Here is an 18,373-nt window from a genome sequence, read left to right as displayed (position 1 = left end):
TTCCAAAGTCATCTGATTCTAGTTAGAATTTATGTAATTCATGATAGTAAATGTACATTTATCACTACACAGTGAATGCACCTTCTATGGGCCTGAAACAGTGAGTTTAGGTAAGAATCATTAATTTCTTGCAAGTCGAAGATTTCTTTACTTAGAATATGAGTGGTTACAAGCATCTTCAGAGACAGGGAAGGTATTGTCTCTGAGAAAAGGGTACTAAAAAGAAGACTACTGACTCATTTCAAGAAGGGCATTCTGGGAATAGATAAGGAATGTATAGATAAAGAACAAAGGGTTGCTCAAGATTGCTCCAGACAGCTAAGATAAAACCTACTCTATTGTGTACATGAAGTAAAATTGACTTAGCAGATAAGATTAATAGCCCTGTTCAGCCACTCCTCCAACATGCCTCAGTAGATGTCTCTCTTGAATTCTTTGTAGACTTTTCAGGGGCAGTTTGGTCTCAACAGAATGAAGACAATAAAAATGAATAAGAAAAATATACTAGAAAAGACGCAATGTTTGGAAATGGCAAAATACACTAAAAATAATGCATATGTCAAAGAACAAAACACTATAAAATAAGGGAGATTTTAAAGAAAAGGAAATGCAAATCGTGCATATGAAAATGGTGTTCATAGGGGCCAGCGCCCTGGCCTGAAGTGCCGGCATCCCATATGGGCACCGGTTCGAGCTGGCTGCTCCTCTTCCGATCCAGCTCTCTGCCATGGCCTGGTAAAGCAGTAGAAGATGGTCCAAGTCCTTAGGCCCCTGTACCCATGTGGGAGACCCGGAGGAATCTCCTGGCTCCTGGCTTTTGGCTTTGGATCAGTTCAGCTCTGGCCACTTCAGCCAATTGGAGAGTGAACCAGTGAATGGAAAACCTCTCTCTCTGTTTCTCCCTTTCTCTCTGAGTAACTCTGACTTTCAAATAAATAAATAAATCTTTAAAAAAAAGAAGGAAATATATAGCTTTATCTACAAATAAAATACATACGGTGATTTGTTACAGTTTCATGTCAATATCATTCAGTAATAAATATATTGGTAAATTAAACTGAACTTTAGTAGGAATATTAAAACAAAAATAATCAGAGGTTAATCATAACAAAGCTTTGATGTAGCAAAATCAAATCAATCAGTTTCTTTCCATTACAAAAGTTGATTTAAAAATTAGGAAGATTTCACCAAAGGAAAGTATAAATTACTAATACCAGTAATACAAAAGATAATATTCTTATGCTACAGATATTACAATAATTTAAAAATAATAAATTGATGTTATGGGCAATTTTATGGGAATAATAGAATTACTTTAACAAATTCCTAAGAAAATATAACTTAAAAGTGAACATAAAAGGAACTATAAGTATCTATACTTATTTTGAAATTGAATGTATAAGTAAATGCGATCATATAAACAAAATATCTGCTGTAGATTTCAAATGTGAAATCTCCCTAACATTTATTATTTTAAAAATATATTTATTTACTTTTATTCATTTGAGAGGCAGAGTGACACAGAGACAGAGACAGAGTGAGATCCTCTATCTGCTGGTATATTCCCCAATAGCTGGCAGTAGCTGGTGCTAGACTAAGGTTCAGTCAGGAGCATGGATCTCTATTGGGGTCTCCCACGGGAGTGTAGGTTACCTAAGTAATACAGCCATCATCTCCTGCCTCACAAGGAGCACAATTAGCAGCAAAGCTGGAATTGGAAGAAGAGCCAGTACTCAAACCGAGGTACTCTCCCATGTAATGGGAGCATCTCAAGCTATGTCTTAATTACTCCCCCAAATATCTGCCACTCTCTAACATTTCAAAAACAACAGAGCAACAGTGATACAAACACTTTCCCAGAGATTAGGAAAACAGTGAGCCGTTTGGTGCATGCAGATGACATAAATTGCATCCCAAATTTTAGCAAGACTATTCCAGAATAGCAAATTTACTAGGTAATCTTGCTCATTATCATAAATTTAAAATCTCTAACACAATCTTATTGAACAAAATCCAAAAGTTTTTACAAAGGATAATATATACTGAAAATATTGATTTATTCCAGGTCTAAAAAGTTGTTCAAATTGGGAAATTAATATTAAATAAAATAAAGGGAAAATTAAATGATCATGTCAATAGATGTAGATGTAAAGCTTAGAAAACTAGGAGTAAAAGACAATTTACCTGTGAAATTGATTGCTTAAAGTCCTAAGCATATATCATATCAATTAAAATAATCAAAGCTTGAATCTTAAGATTTGGAGTGAGAAAAGGCTACTTTGATCACTAATATTTAATGCTACATTTGAAGCACTTGCTAGTGTAACACAAGAAGTTGAAGGAAATAAGCAAAATGAAGGTCAAAGAAGAAATAAAACTATTTCATAGGTGACATAATTTCATGTCTAGAGAATTCCAGAGAATCTAAAGGCTATTAAAATTAGTAATGATTTACTTAAACTGTTAAACACAAGGACAATATAAATATTTAATATATGCAATGAAACATGGAGACTAATGCCTAAAATGAAATCATTTGTGGCTGCCTCAAATCCAGCAATACAGAGTAATTAATCTAGTGAAAGATGTACAAAAGTTATATGAAAAAACTGGGAATTGTTAAAAATTTATAAAAAGTAGCATCATCACCTACTTATACATGGAGAAACATATTGTGAAGGTGACGTGAATTTTCAGAAGTTTATAAGCTAATCTTACAATTTATGTGGAAATTCAAAAGAAAAACATAAAAATCATTCAAGAAAAATTGTCAAACTATTAGACAAAACAAAATATTTCACAGGAAGATAAAAGAGAACATAATTCTCTGATATTGCATTTAACAAAATTTCTTATTTACCTGTTTGAGAGATAAAGGGACAGACAGAGGAGGGGACCGAGAGACAGACATAGCATCTGTTCACTGGTTACTCCTCAGATACCCATTGTCTGGGCTCTTGGGCTAAAGAAAACTCAGAACTCAATTCAGGTCTCCCACTGTTTTTTCATTAATAAAAAAGCTTAAAAATGGGTTAAAAAATTGAATAAGCACTTCACATAAGAAATGAACAATAAATATGTAAAAATGGGCTAAGTATCATCAGTTATTAAGAAAATTCAATTCAAAATGTAATAAAATACTATGATACAGTAACTTAAAAAGCTATTTAAAATCACAACATAGTGTTAGCACAAATGCAGAGGAAATTTAGTATCATGCATAGCAGTGGAATTATAATTTGTTAGAATCAGTATGGATAACCTTGATATTGATAGTGCATTATACTCTTTATCAACTAACTAAGAGAAATTTTAACTAATATTTAAAAAAAAGTCAGTCAAAACAAATCCCTCCATTAAAAAATAAATGTGAGGTAAATTCTATTATAATGGTGTGTATTCCAAAAGAAAGTCCTTATTAGCTTTTTCATGAGCACAAATTTTTATCATCTTTTTTCAAACAGTTATAGTTCTAACCTTAATGGTAAGCATCAGTTATAACTAATATTCCGGAAAAAAGTTAATAAAGGTTCTTTCAGTCACTGTTATCTGTATGAATATAATGGATAACAAGAGAAATTTTAAACTAGACTTGATAAGCATAAAGCTTTCTGTCAAATGCAGGCCCTTCTGGTTTAGTCGAAGTTTAGTGGTAGCTGGATATCATTTTCCATTTTCTTTTTACTTTCTAATTTTTCTTTAAATCTGTTGCAAGTATTAAAGGTAGGTTTATAGGCAATTGTTCCATTTCATTTCAGTCGTATTAAAAGCATTCCTTAGAAATGAAATACTGAATTATATTATAATAGTATTACACTATGTTAGATGGGAACTAAGTAGAAATGCCTAAGAATAATGAGTGTGAGGGTAATATTAGGAAAACTTGAAACTTAGCCATTTTTGTATTGCATCCTTAACTCTAGCTATATTTGTTTATGTGGAGATATTTCATTTTCTTTTTGAGCCCAATAATACTTATGATTAATCTAATGTCATCATGATTCTTAGCCTATTGAATTCTGCAATTTTGTAAGGATCTATCTTACAAAACACATTAAAAGCTGATATAAAATGTCATTAAATACACTAATTTCTTTCCATTCTGAAGAGTTTTATTTGTTTGGTAATTTTTCATACCTTGTATTCATTCTACAAGTCTTGTCATTCTATGTTAAAGAAACAGACTGAACTTCACATTTGTTAATCAAAATACTATGAATTCCTGGAATCTTAAACTGTATTCCTGCCCTTCATAGTTTCTACTCATGTCTGACTTTTATTTGAAAAAAGAGAGAGATAGAAAGATAATGTTGTTCATTTTCTTAAACATTGCTTGTCTTAAAATTGCTCATAAACCCAGGCTATTTCCCTCCTCTTTCTGAGGCATAAGAATCAATTCTGTCCAAATGTAGAATCTTCCATTAAACACTTTTGGTTCCCTTTTATGACCCTTTCACACACATTCCTCCATCAGGTTACTATTTCTTTTTTTTTCTTTCCTTTTTTTTAACTTTTATTTAATGAATATAAATTTCCAAAGTACAGCTTATGGATTACAATGGCTTCCTCCCCATAACGTCCCTCCCACCAGCAACCCTCCCCTTTCCCACTCCCTCTACCCTTCCATTCACATCAAGATTCATTTTCGATTCTCTTTATATACAGAAGATCAGTTTAGCATACATTAAGTAAAGATTTCAACGTACTTTCCTATTTGATTTTTATTGAGGTATAACTAATATAGCATAAAATTAGTCATTTTAAAGTAAACAGTTGAGAGCATTCAGCACATTCATAATAATGTGTCATCATATATGCAAAAAATTATGCAATCAAGATGTTCATCTAATACCACATTTCATTTACCGTAAAATAAAATTCATCATCATCATCATTATTCTAAAAACATTACTTCATTCACCTTCCTCCCCTTTTTAGCCTCCAAAACGAAATTTCTTTCTCTCTCTCTCTATTATGGATACTGAATATACATAAAAATATAATAAATTAGCTTTTGTCTTAGACTACTGTCACTTGGCATGTAACAACTCTTAATTTATTTTTATGGCTACATAACATTCTGTTGTGTGGATTTTTTTCATCCATTTTGCAAGCTGATGGGTATTTTATTTGTTGCCATCTTACTGCTACCTAGAACAACCATCTTGCAGTTTTTGCTTGAATATCTGTTCTCCACTGGGGATGAATAGGTAAGAAAATAAGGTTGACTCATGATAATTTCAGGTTTTGTATTTGTTTTTGTTTTGTTAAGGAAATACAACTGTTCTCCATAATAACTAAAAGAATTTAAATTCTTTTCAGCAATATTTAAGATTTTTTGTTTCTCCATACTGTGTGCCTTTGTTTTAATTTCTTTAAAAAATTTTAAATCAGTTAATTTAATTTTTAAGGAATACAAATTTCCTATGTGCAACTTTAGGAATATATTTATTCTTCCCACCATACCTGACCTCCCACCTACATCCTCTCCTTCTCCTCCTCCTTCTCTCCTCCCCAGACCCATTCTCCATTAAGATTTATTTTTAATTAAATTTATAAACAGAAGACCAACTCTAAGTAAAGGTTTCAAAAATTTGCACACACATGCACAGACATGCACACAAAACTGTTTGGGAACAAGTATCACATTTAACTTTCATAATACAACTCATTGAGGACAGAGGTCCTGCAAGGAGATTTAGCACAACCCCTGTTGCTAACTCTAAGCAAATTCAGTCTAGAAGAAATATTCTTCATGAAAAGGTGTTTTGTTTTATCAAATGCTTTCTCTGCATCTATTGAAATAATCATATGGGTTTTCTTCTGCCGTTTGTTAATCTCATGTATCACATTGATTGATTTTGAATGTTGAACCATCCCTGCATACCAGGGATAAATCCCTCTTGGTTTGGGTGAGTGATATTTCTTATTTGTTCTTGGATTTGATTGGCTAGAATTTTGTTGTGGAATTTCGCATTTATGATCATCAGAGAAATTGGTTTATAATTCTGTTTTCTCTGTTACATCTTTTTCAGGCTTAGGGATTAAGGTGATGCTGGCTTAATAGAAAGAATTTGGGAGGATTCCCTCTCTTTCAATTGTTTTGAATAACTTGAGAATAATTGGAGTTAGTTCTTCTTTAAATGTCTTGTAGAATTCATTGTGAATCCATCCAGTCCAGAACTTTTCTTTGTTGGGAGAGTCTTTATTACTGATTCAATTTCCTTCTTGGTTATGGGTCTGTTTAGGTTTTCTATGTCTTCATGGTTCAATTTTGGTAGGTTGTATGAGTCCAGGAACCAATCCATTTCTTGTTTTCCCAGTTTGTTGGCATACAACTCTTAGTAATAATTTCTCATGATTCCTTTTATTTCTGTGGTCTGTTGTTACATTTCCTTCTTAATCTCTAATTTTATTGATTTGGGTCTTTTCTCTCAATTTTTTTTGGCTAGTTTTGTCAATGGTGTGTCAACTTTGTTTATTTTTTCAAAAAAAGCTTTTCATTTTAATGATCTTTTAATTTTTTATTTAATTTTGTTGATGCCTTCTCTAATTTTAATTATTTCTTTTCTCCTAATAATTTTGGGTTTGATTGGCTGTTGTTTTTCTAGATTCTTGAGATGCACTAAATGCTCATTTATTTGGTACCTTTCCAATTTCTTGATGTCAGCATTAATTGCTATAAACTTTCCTCAAAGCACTGCTTTGTTGAATCCCATTGGTTTTGGTTGTTTCATCATCTTCATTTGTTTCCAGAAATTTTTTGACTTCTCTTTTGATTTCTTCTTTGATCCACTTCTTTGATCTTCATTCAGGAGACTGTTGTTCTGCCTCCATGTGTTTGCATATGTTCTAGTGATTTCTGAGTTGTTCATTTCCAGGTTTATTTTATTGTGGTCAGGGAAGATGCATGGTATTTCGATTATTTTAAATTTGCTGTGGCTTGGTTTATGGCCTATCATGTGGTCAATCCTAGAGAAAGTTCTGTGCACTGCTGAGAAGAATGTGTATTCTGTGACTGTAGGATGAAACGTTCTATAATATCAGTTAGGTCCATTTGGTCTATAGTGTCGATTTACTCTGTTGTATGCTTGCTGATTTTCTGTCTTGTTGATCCATGCATTGCTGAAAGTGGGGTATTTAAATTTCCCATTATTATTGTATTAGAGTTTATGCCTCCCTTTAGGTCCCTTAACATTTCTTTTAAATAGACAAGTACCCTGAAATTTGGTGCATATATGTTTATAATAGTTACATCTTCCTGTTTGATTGATCCCTTAATCATTACATAGTGCCCCTCTTTGTCTCTTTTAACAGTTTTTTTTTTGTTTGTCTGTTAAAGTCTATTTTATCTGATATTAGGATGCCTCAGCAGCTCTTTTTTGGTTTCTGTTGGCAGCTCTTTTTTGGTTTCTGTTGGCATGGAATATCTTTTTTCATCCTTTCACTTTCAGTCTGTATGCATCTTTGTTATGAGATGTGTTTCTTGTAGGCGGCAAGTAGATTTGTTTTGTTTTTTTAACCATTCAGCCAGTCTGTGTCTCTTAAATGGAGAGTTGAGGTCATTTACATTGAAGGTGACTATTGATAAGTAACGACTTTGTCTGCCATTTTTCCAAATATATCCCTATTTTCTACTTTGAATTTTCTTTGAACTTTTACTGGAATATTTCCTTCCTATACCTTCTTCTGTAGTGATGACCATGTTTCTAGTTCTCTGTGTAGCACATCCTAAGCATCTTCTGTAGGGTTGGACAGATGGTGAAAAATTCTTTAAGTTTCTTTTTGTTGTGGAATTTCTTTATTTCACCTTCATCATAAATGAGAGCATGCAGCATACTGAATTCTGGGTGGACAGGTCTTTTCTCTTAAGACTTTGAATATATCTTGCCATTCTCTCCCATCTTGTAGGGTTTCTGATGAGAAGCCCACTACAAGTCTGTTTTGAGATCCTATGAGAGTAATCTGGCATTTCTTTTGTGCACATTTTAGAATCTTTTCTTTATGTTTTACTGTGGAGAGTTTGATTACAATGTGTCTGGGTGAAGATCTTTTCTAGTCATGTCTGTTAGGAGTTATAGGTGCTTCCTGTACTTGGATGTCCCTTTCTTTCTCCAAATTAGGGAATTTTTCTGTTATTATTTCTTTAAAAAGCTTTCTAGTCCCTTCTCTCTTTCCATGTCTTCAGGAATCTCTAGAACTCCATTTGTTGGGTTGCTTGGTAGTATCCTGTAGATTCTCAACAGTGTTTTTAAGTGTCCTAATTTCCTCTTTTTGTTCTTGGTTTGACTGAATAATTTGCTGTGCTTTATCTTCTAGGTAAGATATTCTTTATTCTACTCACCGACTCTGTTGTTGAGGCTTCCCACTGCAGTTTTTATTTGTTCTATTGAATTCTTCATTTCATTTTGATTAATCTTTAAGATCTCAGTTTCATTGCATAAATTTTTCATGGAATGTATAGAATTCAGTAGCTCATGAATTTACTTATGATTACTTCTATGTAATTTTATGATCAATGTTTTAAATTCCATTTCTGGCATTTTTTCAATCTCATCTTCTTCACAATCTAGTACTGAAGTGTTACATTCTTTTGGGGGAGGCGTCATGTTGTCTTCCTTATTCTTGTTTCTTGAATTGGTGCTTTTTTTTTTTTATTCTGCATTTTTGGAGATACTCATTGGTTTATATATTTTTTTTCTGCTGTGGTGGCTTTTATATTTGTACTATGCCTCTGTTGATATGTGGAGTGTCTGTTTTCACTGAATATCTAGAGAATTCTAGTGGATGTGGCCAGGGAGCTCTGTGCAGGTTCTCCAGCGTGAAGGGTGTGCCTAGAGTGACACACCCAGGTTAGGTGAAGTAAATCTCTCTCTTTTATTTTTTATCAGCTGAGCTCCTCTCCTCAAGGAGACCAGTGCTTGAGCACTAGCCCCAGTGGGTATAATATTCGTCCACTCTGTCCCAAGGACCACACAAAGATCTGTACAGTCTTCAGTGTAAGCTGAAATTCCCTAACAATGTCCCTTACCAGGTTACCAGGAAGTCCTGAGCGTGTGGAATCTCCCATAGTGTCTACCCAAACTCCCAGCTACACTGTGAGCCCTCCCACATAGCCTCAGTTGTTTTTTTTATACTTCTGGCACTCTATGCTTTTTGTTTTATTATAGCCATTCTGGGGAGTGAAAGGTGGTTTTTATTATACGTTTTATTTGAATTCCCCTAGTGATTAATTATGTTGAAAATATTTTCATGTGCTTATTGGCCATTTTTATATCTTTTTAAAATTTTATTTATTTGAAAGGTATAGTTACAAACAGAGAGAGGAAGAGACAGAGAGAGGTCTTCATCACTGGTTCATTCCCCAAATGGCAGGAACTAAACTGATTCAAAGCCAAGAGCCAGGAGTTTCATCCAGGTCTCCCATATGGTTGAAGGGGCCCAACCACTTAGGCCATCTTCTACTGTTTTCCCAGGTCTTTAGCCGAGATCTAAATCAGAAATAGAGTGTCCAGAACTCAATTAGCCACCCTTATGAAATGCCAGTGCTACAGGCAGAGGCTTAACATACTATGCCACAGTACCAGCTCCTGTTTGTATATCTTTTACTCATATTGTTCCTTTTCCTTTGTATCACAAAAGTTCTTATATAATCTACATACTATATCTATATCAATTATATGATTTTAAAATATTTACTTATTTTTTTCATTGTATTTTCACTTTCTTGATAAAGTCTTTGATACACAACAATTTTGAATTTTGATTAGGTGTACTTTTTTTTCTTCATTCTCTTGGTTGTGCTTTTGATTTCATATCTCAAAATCAATTGGCAAATGCAAGGCCATCAAGACTTAGTCTTGTTTTCTTTAAGAGCTTTATCAATCCATTTTGAGATAAAGTCTGTGTGTTAAGTAAGGGTCCAAATTTATTCTATTACATCAAGATATCCAGTGGTCTTAACATGTTTGTTGAAGAGACTATCCTTTACTCATTGTTTACTCTTTTAACTCTCATCAAAAATGAGTTAAAGCAAGTGTTCATCAATAGATGAGAGAACAAAGAAAATGTGTATACACTCAATGGATTACTATTAAGACTTAAAAAGAGAACAAATCCATGCTATTTGCATCATAAATGAACTTGGATAACATTATGTTAGGTTTCCCAAAACAAGGACAAATTCTTCATGATTCCACTTATTTGAGACATCTTTAAGAGTTAATCACATTGAAGCAGATACTAGTGGTTTTCAGAGACTGGGGAGGAGAAAAAATGTGAAAGTTTTTGCTCATGAATGTACAGTTTCAGTTATGCAAGATGAATAAGTTCTAGAGATCTCCTGTTCAACAAAAGCCAGATAATTGGCAGTAAGGTGTTGTGAACTTCAAAATTTGTTAAGAGAACAGTTTGTATGTTCAGGGTTCTTACTAAAATATGAGAGCAAAAGGAAATGTAAGTTTGTTGGATATGTCCATTTCCTTGACTATGATGACAATATCCCAAATATGCCCAAACATCAAACTTCACACACTAAATATGTACAATTCTTCACATATCAATAACACCTCAATGAAGATATTAAAATTATGTGATATATGGAAAAATGAAAGTAATATTTTTATCTTGTGGAATAATATCAATGCATTAAAAAATTTTAAATGTGCACACTGACTAGAACAGCATCTACTACATAGTGGTCAAAAATAAAAATCAATTTCTTCCTTTTTCTTTTCATATACTTTACTTGATCATTTTTAAAAAGATTTTACTTATTTATTTGAAAATTAGAGTTATAGAGAGAGAGAGAAAAAAAAATATTTCATCACTTTTAAAAATATGCATTAAAGAAGACTGACAGATGTTTTCACAATCCTCTCTTGCAATTTAACTGTTAAAATAAATACAGAACACTTATGGTTACCAACAAGTAAAGAAAGACAAAAATACCATTAGAAGTCACTTTGTAGTATCATAGAAATACATATTCTTTATTTTTAAATGTATATTTATTTTTTCCTATTTCAAAATCAGAGTGACAGAGAGAAAAGAAGAGGCAGATAAAGATCTTGCAAACACTGGTTCACTTTCCAAATGCCAGCAATAGCCAGGCCTCACCCAGCCCAAAACAATGAGGCTGAGTTCTTTTCAGGTTTCCCCCACAGGTTCTGGGAGCCCAGGTACTTGAACCATCACCTTCTGCCGCTCAGGATGCATTATCACAAAGCTGCACTGGAAATGTAGTAGCCAGGACTTAAACCGGCACTCCAATACAGAGGCAGGCATCACAAGCGGTGGCTACATTTGCTGTGCCACAATGTCTACTCCTATATTCCTTATTTCTCAAAAGATATCGATTCTTATTTAAGCTAGAAATTTGAGTAAATCCTTTTAATTTTTATTCCTCTTTAATTAAACTTCTAATAAAAGGTAAAGGGAATTTATGAAGTATATAAGAACTCATGTAACAGGATGCAAAAATGAAATGTTATTGTGTTACAACACATTTTTTCACAAAATAGTTTGGAAAAGTCAAAATATAAAGCATATATATTGTTGTGAAGAAGGTCAGTATCATAGAAACTGGTATGGTTCATTTAAATGAATTATTAAAGTGAAATCATGAACACAAGCATTACATCCTAACATTTATAATATATACCATAAATTGTTCAAACCTTTTTTTTTTTTTTTTATAAGACAAATGTGAAAAAAGCCAAAGAAATGCAAGAGTCCTTTGTGATATTGGGCTCGATTTAGTCACAAGGAAACCGGCTGTTTCCAGATTCATCCAACCCTCCCAGCTGACTGGCTTTGGAAAACTAATTGAATTCACCTGAAAATCACCGTCAAACTTGATTTGGGGGGAATTAATTATCGGTCCCCTCTGCAAAAGGGTTCCATTTCTTTTTCCAAAACACAAAAACTCATCCTGGTCGTGTTGCCTGTAGATTTTTTTTTCCAGGTATTTCTTTTTTTTTTAAACTTTTATTTAATGAATATAAATTTCCAAAGTACAGAATATGGATTACAATGGCTTCCCCCCCATAACGTCCCTCCCACCCGCAACCCTCCCCTTATCCTCTCCCTCTCCCCTTCCATTCAAACCTTTTAGAGTCATTGCTTCTGATCCTCACAGCACTCATATAAAGATTTCCTTTCTTTTATAGATGCAGAATTTCAGACACATAAAACTTTCAAAAACTTGCCCAACATCACACAACTTTTAAATATTAGAAATTTTTTCCTCTGGCAGTATGACTTCAATGTTCTGTTCTTAACCACTTGCCTAGTCTTTACTTTCCAACATATGTGTTATTATTCAAACCAATATAATACATTGATTCTTGAGTGAAAGAAAATTTAGAATACTTTCTTTTTCTTAACTTAGTTCTACTTTTATGTCAAAATGACTTTTTATTTCCTGAATTCACGGAAATCTAGATTCTTTGAACTAATTGCTTCAGGCAAAATGGGCTTAAGGAAAATATTCTTAAATTTCTAGTAAGACAGCTTTATCAGAAGCAGTTATTATTTTCTGATTGTGTAAGGAGCATTTTGATGAATAAACTAGAGAATGACACCAAGAAAAAATGAAATATAGGACCTGTTCTTAAATAGTAACACATTTCATGTAAGTTAATAAATGAACCTTGTATATTATACTTAAATAGTGATTAAAATGACTACTACTGTCCCCAATTTGGGACATACTCAATCAGACTTTCCTCAAATGGTGGAGTTAGAAATGTGCCAGGGGATTCCAATACAATCCCAGCAAGGTGGCATGTACCAATGCCATCTCACTAGTCAAAGTGATCAGTTTCAGTTCACAATTGATCATAATGATTGGTCTAAGAGTCAAAGGGATCACACAAACAAGACTAGTGTCTGCTAATACTAACTGATAGAATCAAAATGGGAGAGAACGATCCAACATGGGAAGCAGGATACACAGCAGACTCATAGAATGCCAGGTGTCCTAAACAGCACTCTGGGCTCAGAATCAGCCCTTAAGTCATTCGTATCTGGCTGAAGAGCCCATGAGAGTATTTTAGGCATGGAAAGCCAAGACATTGTGGAAAAAAAAAAAAAAAAAAAAAAGACCTACATGAAAGTTCTCTGCGTGTTAGATCCCAGGGGAAAGAATGGGCCATCAAAGAAGGAGGTACCTTTCTCTGAAGGGAGGAGAGAACTTCCACTTTGACTATGACCTTGTCTAAATAAGATCTGAGTTGGCAAACTCAAAAGGCTTCCATAGCCTTGGCAACTCATGACTAGAGCCTAGGGAGATTACTGACACCATAAACAAGAGTGCCAAATTGTTAAGTCAACAACAGGAGTCACTGTGCACTTACTCCTCATGTGGGATCTCTGTCCTTAATGTGTTGTTCAATGTGAATTAATGCTATAACTAGTACTGAAACAGTATTTTACACTTTGTGTTTCTGTGTGGGTGCAAACTGTTGAAAGCTTTACTTAATATATACTAAATTGATCTTCTGTATATAAAGAGAATTGAAAATGAATCTGGATGTCAATGGAAAGGGAGAGGGAGTGGGAGATGGGAGGGGTGTGGCTGGGAGGGAAGTTATAATGGGAGAAAAGCCATTGTAATCCATAAGCTGTACTTTGGAAATTTATATTTACTAAATAAAAGTTTAAAAAATAATAAAAAATGACTACTACTATTTTCTTAATAACAAAAACTATTAGTATTGATGTTAATATTTCTAAATCCTACTTTGAGATATATATAGATTACATGTATATATGTGTGAAAATCAATATGAATGAAAAATAGGTAATAAATTTTTTGTTTAATTACTTTTAAAAGTGCATGCATTAACTTAATCTAATGGAAAAGCCAATTTTAAAATTCTGAAACTCTCCTTTCAGTGCCGGCATTCCATATGAGCACTGATTCGAGAACCGGCTGCTCCACTTCTGATCCAGCACTCTATTATGGCCTAGGAAAGCATAGAAGATGGTCCAAGTCCTTTGGCCCATGCACCCACATGGGAAGACCTGGAAGAAGCCCCAGGCTGCTGCAGAGACCCAAGTTCTTTGGTCATCTACTGCATTCCCAGGCCATAGCAGAGAGCTAAAAAGGAAATGGAGCAGTAGGGATTTGAACCAGAGCTCATATGTGATTCCTACACTGCAGGCAGTTTGCCTTCTAAGTCACAGCACTGGTCCCAACAGTTTCTTTTTCTGGAGATAATTAGCATGTTTTCATATGAAGAAGAACATTCCATTCATATTTTAATTTCTTAAACTCTAAAAAGATTTACATTCAAGGTTCAAATTTTAGCAAACTCAATTATTGTTTCACCAAAAACATTCTTGGATGAAACTGTTATTTTAAAAATTATCATGGTGTGATTATGAAGAATACAAAAATTAATAACAATTGTGCTGTACACAGCTTTCCCTAATTGAACTTATTGTAGGTCCATTGCTGAATTTTAGGCAAATTTATGTTAGTATACAATAATTATACAGTATAGAATACTATACTTGGTTTACAAGTTCGCAGACTCAAAGAGGGATGTTTCGATTAATAGTAAAGATTATGGTTTGAGTGCCCATATTACTTTATCAGAGTGCCTGTTCAAGTCCTAGCTCCAATCCTGATTCCTATTTCCTGCTAATACACACTGGGAGGCAACATTGAGATCTCATTTAGTTTGGTTACTGCCACCCACACAGGAGACCTGGATTGAAGTACTAGCTCCCAGACCAGGCTGATGTGGGAAGTAAACCAGTGAACAGGAGTTCTCCTTGTCTATTAGTCCCTCTACCTATCTTTTATTTACACTCTCTTATTCTCTTGGACACTTAAATAAATAAATAATACATAATAAATAACAAATAAATAAATAAATTATACATAATTAAAAAATTTTAATTTATGTATGAGTAGAGAACCCATGGAATAAGAAATATTGGCAATCAAATAAAGTAAGTGAAAAGATGTCAGTGCAAAGATAGTTTGTGTGGAAAGGTAACCTGTCAAAGCAATATCTCAAATCACAGATATCAAAGTGATTTGATAAGATAGTTATAAAATAGAGCCTGAAGACATTCCCTAGGTTACTCGATAACAGCAAGTAATCTATTTATGAAGCAACACAGGTATTTAGTTGCACTGACTCCAGATTGTTGGTATAAAATTATAAATAATATTAAAGATAAGTTAGAATGCTGAGGTTGCTGGAAAGAATTTATTTGAAGTGTTGCGCAGTATACTGTAGACTATATAAGAAATGGAACAGAGTAATAAAAATACTGGTGAGTATAGGTAGAAGGACAGGTCAGATAAGAAATGTAATCCAATTTCAAGGTTTATTAACTCTTATATTATAAACTCAATAAATAATCATGTTAATAAGAAGTGGAGGAAGAAAATAATATCCAGGCATTGTCTACAGAAAGCCTGGAGAGTTATTGAACGTTGTGGCTGAGCCCTAGACAGGCAGACAACTTTCATTAATGTTACTTTTCCACAATGAAACCTTTACTTAGATTAGACATCAACATGTTTCCAAAGATATTTATCAATAAAAGAAGGAACAGAAATGGAGAGTAGAAAAAAGCTGATGATATTTAAAAACAGCAGTAAAAATTATAACCAAGCATAAGTATAAAACTGAAAAGGAGTCTTCAAATACGATAGAGATATAAGGAATCTGAAATCGTTAAGTGATAACTGACTATGCAGATACTTAGGGCCTATGCTGTATGGTGGTTGGTGAACTATATACATGAAATTTTTTCCCAAGAAAATAATTGTTCTCATAGGAGAACCAGAGAGGATACAGGAATAAGAATGAAAGATTTTTTATGAAGAATTTATTTAGCAGGATATTAATTTAGAAAAGACACAGGAATGAAATGCCAGCAGGGAATGAATAATTGGGGCAGATAGGGTCACACATGAAATTATGTAATAGTATTGACTGCAATTGATCAAGAAGTTAACATTTTGTAAAGACTGATACTAATGCTGGTGAGCATAGTGATGGGGATACAGAACCTAAGACATATGCAGAACTCAAATGGAATTATGTGGAGTGCTCTAAAGTAAAATTGTAATGTGAACTGACAAAGAAACATCTGATTATAAAACAGATCATTTATTTGTTAGATAAAATAAACTAGTTCCAAGGAAATTCACTTATCCAAAGAATTGTTCACTTAGGTCCATGAGTGGTAAAACATCACATAGATTTTGGTTCTGATTTTCCACCTCTTATACTGATTAGTATGGATGCTGATTATAACTCTGACTTGGAAATATCACCTTCAGAATGGTCCCAAATGAGGTAAGAGAATTCGCAGGTCTATGGTAAAATTTACTGAATAGTAATTAAGCATACAGGAATGACACATTCATAAATGGATAATGAGAATATTGGAAGAGGAAATCCATAATAAGTAAGAAAAAAAACTTGTTTCATTGCTTAAAAATAGGATACTACAACTTGTCATCAAATAGAACAAAAATTACCATGATTAAAAAAAAAAAAAGAAATTAAATCTTTGGCCAGGTTAACATAGTGATTCGAATAGTAGTAGTTTTTTTTTTTTTTAAATTTTTATTTAGTAAATATAAATTTCCAAAGTACAGCTTATGGATTACAATGGCTTTTCTCCCATTATAACTTCCCTCCCAGCCACACCCCTCCCATCTCCCACTCCCTCTCCCTTTCCATTGACATCCAGATTCATTTTCAATTCTCTTTATATACAGAAGATCAATTTAGTATATATTAAGTAAAGCTTTCAACAGTTTGCACCCACACAGAAACACAAAGTGTAAAATACTGTTTCAGTACTAGTTATAGCATTAATTCACATTGAACAACACATTAAGGACAGAGATCCCACATGAGGAGTAAGTGCACAGTGACTCCTGTTGTTGACTTAACAATTTGGCACTCTTGTTTATGGTGTCAGTAATCTCCCTAGGCTCTAGTCATGAGTTGCCAAGGCTATGGAAGCCTTTTGAGTTTGCCAACTCAGATCTTATTTAGACAAGGTCATAGTCAAAGTGGAAGTTCTCTCCTCCCTTCAGAGAAAGGTACCTCCTTCTTTGATGGCCCATTCTTTCCCCTGGGATCTAACACGCAGAGAACTTTCATGTAGGTCTTTTTTTTTTTTTTTTTTCCACAATGTCTTGGCTTTCCATGCCTAAAATACTCTCATGGGCTCTTCAGCCAGATACGAATGACTTAAGGGCTGATTCTGAGCCCAGAGTGCTGTTTAGGACACCTGGCATTCTATGAGTCTGCTGTGTATCCTGCTTCCCATGTTGGATCGTTCTCTCCCATTTTGATTCTATCAGTTAGTATTAGCAGACACTAGTCTTGTTTGTGTGATCCCTTTGACTCTTAGACCAATCATTATGATCAATTGTGAACTGAAACTGATCACTTTGACTAGTGAGATGGCATTGGTACATGCCACCTTGCTGGGATTGTATTGGAATCACCAGGCACGTTTCTAAATGTAATGTTCTGGAAAAGTCCGATTGAGCATGTGCCAAACTGTAGATCACCTCCCTCTCTTATTCCCACTCATATTTAACAGGAATCACTTTTCAGTTAAATTTAACTCAAATAGTAGTTTTATAATTTTATTCTACCATGTAAATATTTACTAAGTACTTATATGTAAATATTATAAATTCCTGAGAGAATATTTTTTTAAAGATTTATTTATTTAGAGAGAGAGAGAAAGAAAGAGGTCTTCCATCTGATGGGTCACTCCCCACTTGGCTGCAAGGGCCGGAACTGCACCGATCCAAAGCCAGGAGCCAAGAGCTTCTTCCAGGTCTCCCACGTGGGTGCAGGGGCCCAAGGACTTGGGACATCTTCTACTGCTTTCCCATGCCAAAGCAGAGAGCTGGGTTGGAAGTGGAGTGCCAGGACTTGAACTGGTGCCCATATGGGATGAGGCGCTTCAGGCAAGGACCATACCCCATTGTGCCACAGTGCCATCCCTGACAATATTGTTTTAATATGAGTACCTTTAATATGAGTGTAGGTTTTATAGCCTAGTGTCTATGGTGATAAATTCTATATAGCTATCTGGTATTTTTCTCCTTGCCTACATACTTTTAATATATCATTTAAAAACTAATATATCAATCAATCTAACTTTACCTTTTAATTCTAATTTTAATCTAACTTTACATTTTAATATAGCATATTTAAGGTATTAGAACATTATCCTATGTACTATGTATTTTTTGATAGATGTACTTTGTTATTTCCTATCGATCAATTAAGAGATTATAATGAAGATCAAATTATTTTTCTATATTAAAAATGAAGACCCCATTTATACTAACTACAGAATTAATCAA

This window comes from Oryctolagus cuniculus, chromosome 3 (genome assembly GCF_051225735.1).
Source record: "Oryctolagus cuniculus isolate XC-2025 breed Fujian yellow rabbit chromosome 3, ASM5122573v1, whole genome shotgun sequence".
NCBI lineage: Eukaryota > Metazoa > Chordata > Mammalia > Lagomorpha > Leporidae > Oryctolagus > Oryctolagus cuniculus.
This window is presented reverse-complemented; position numbering follows the sequence as displayed.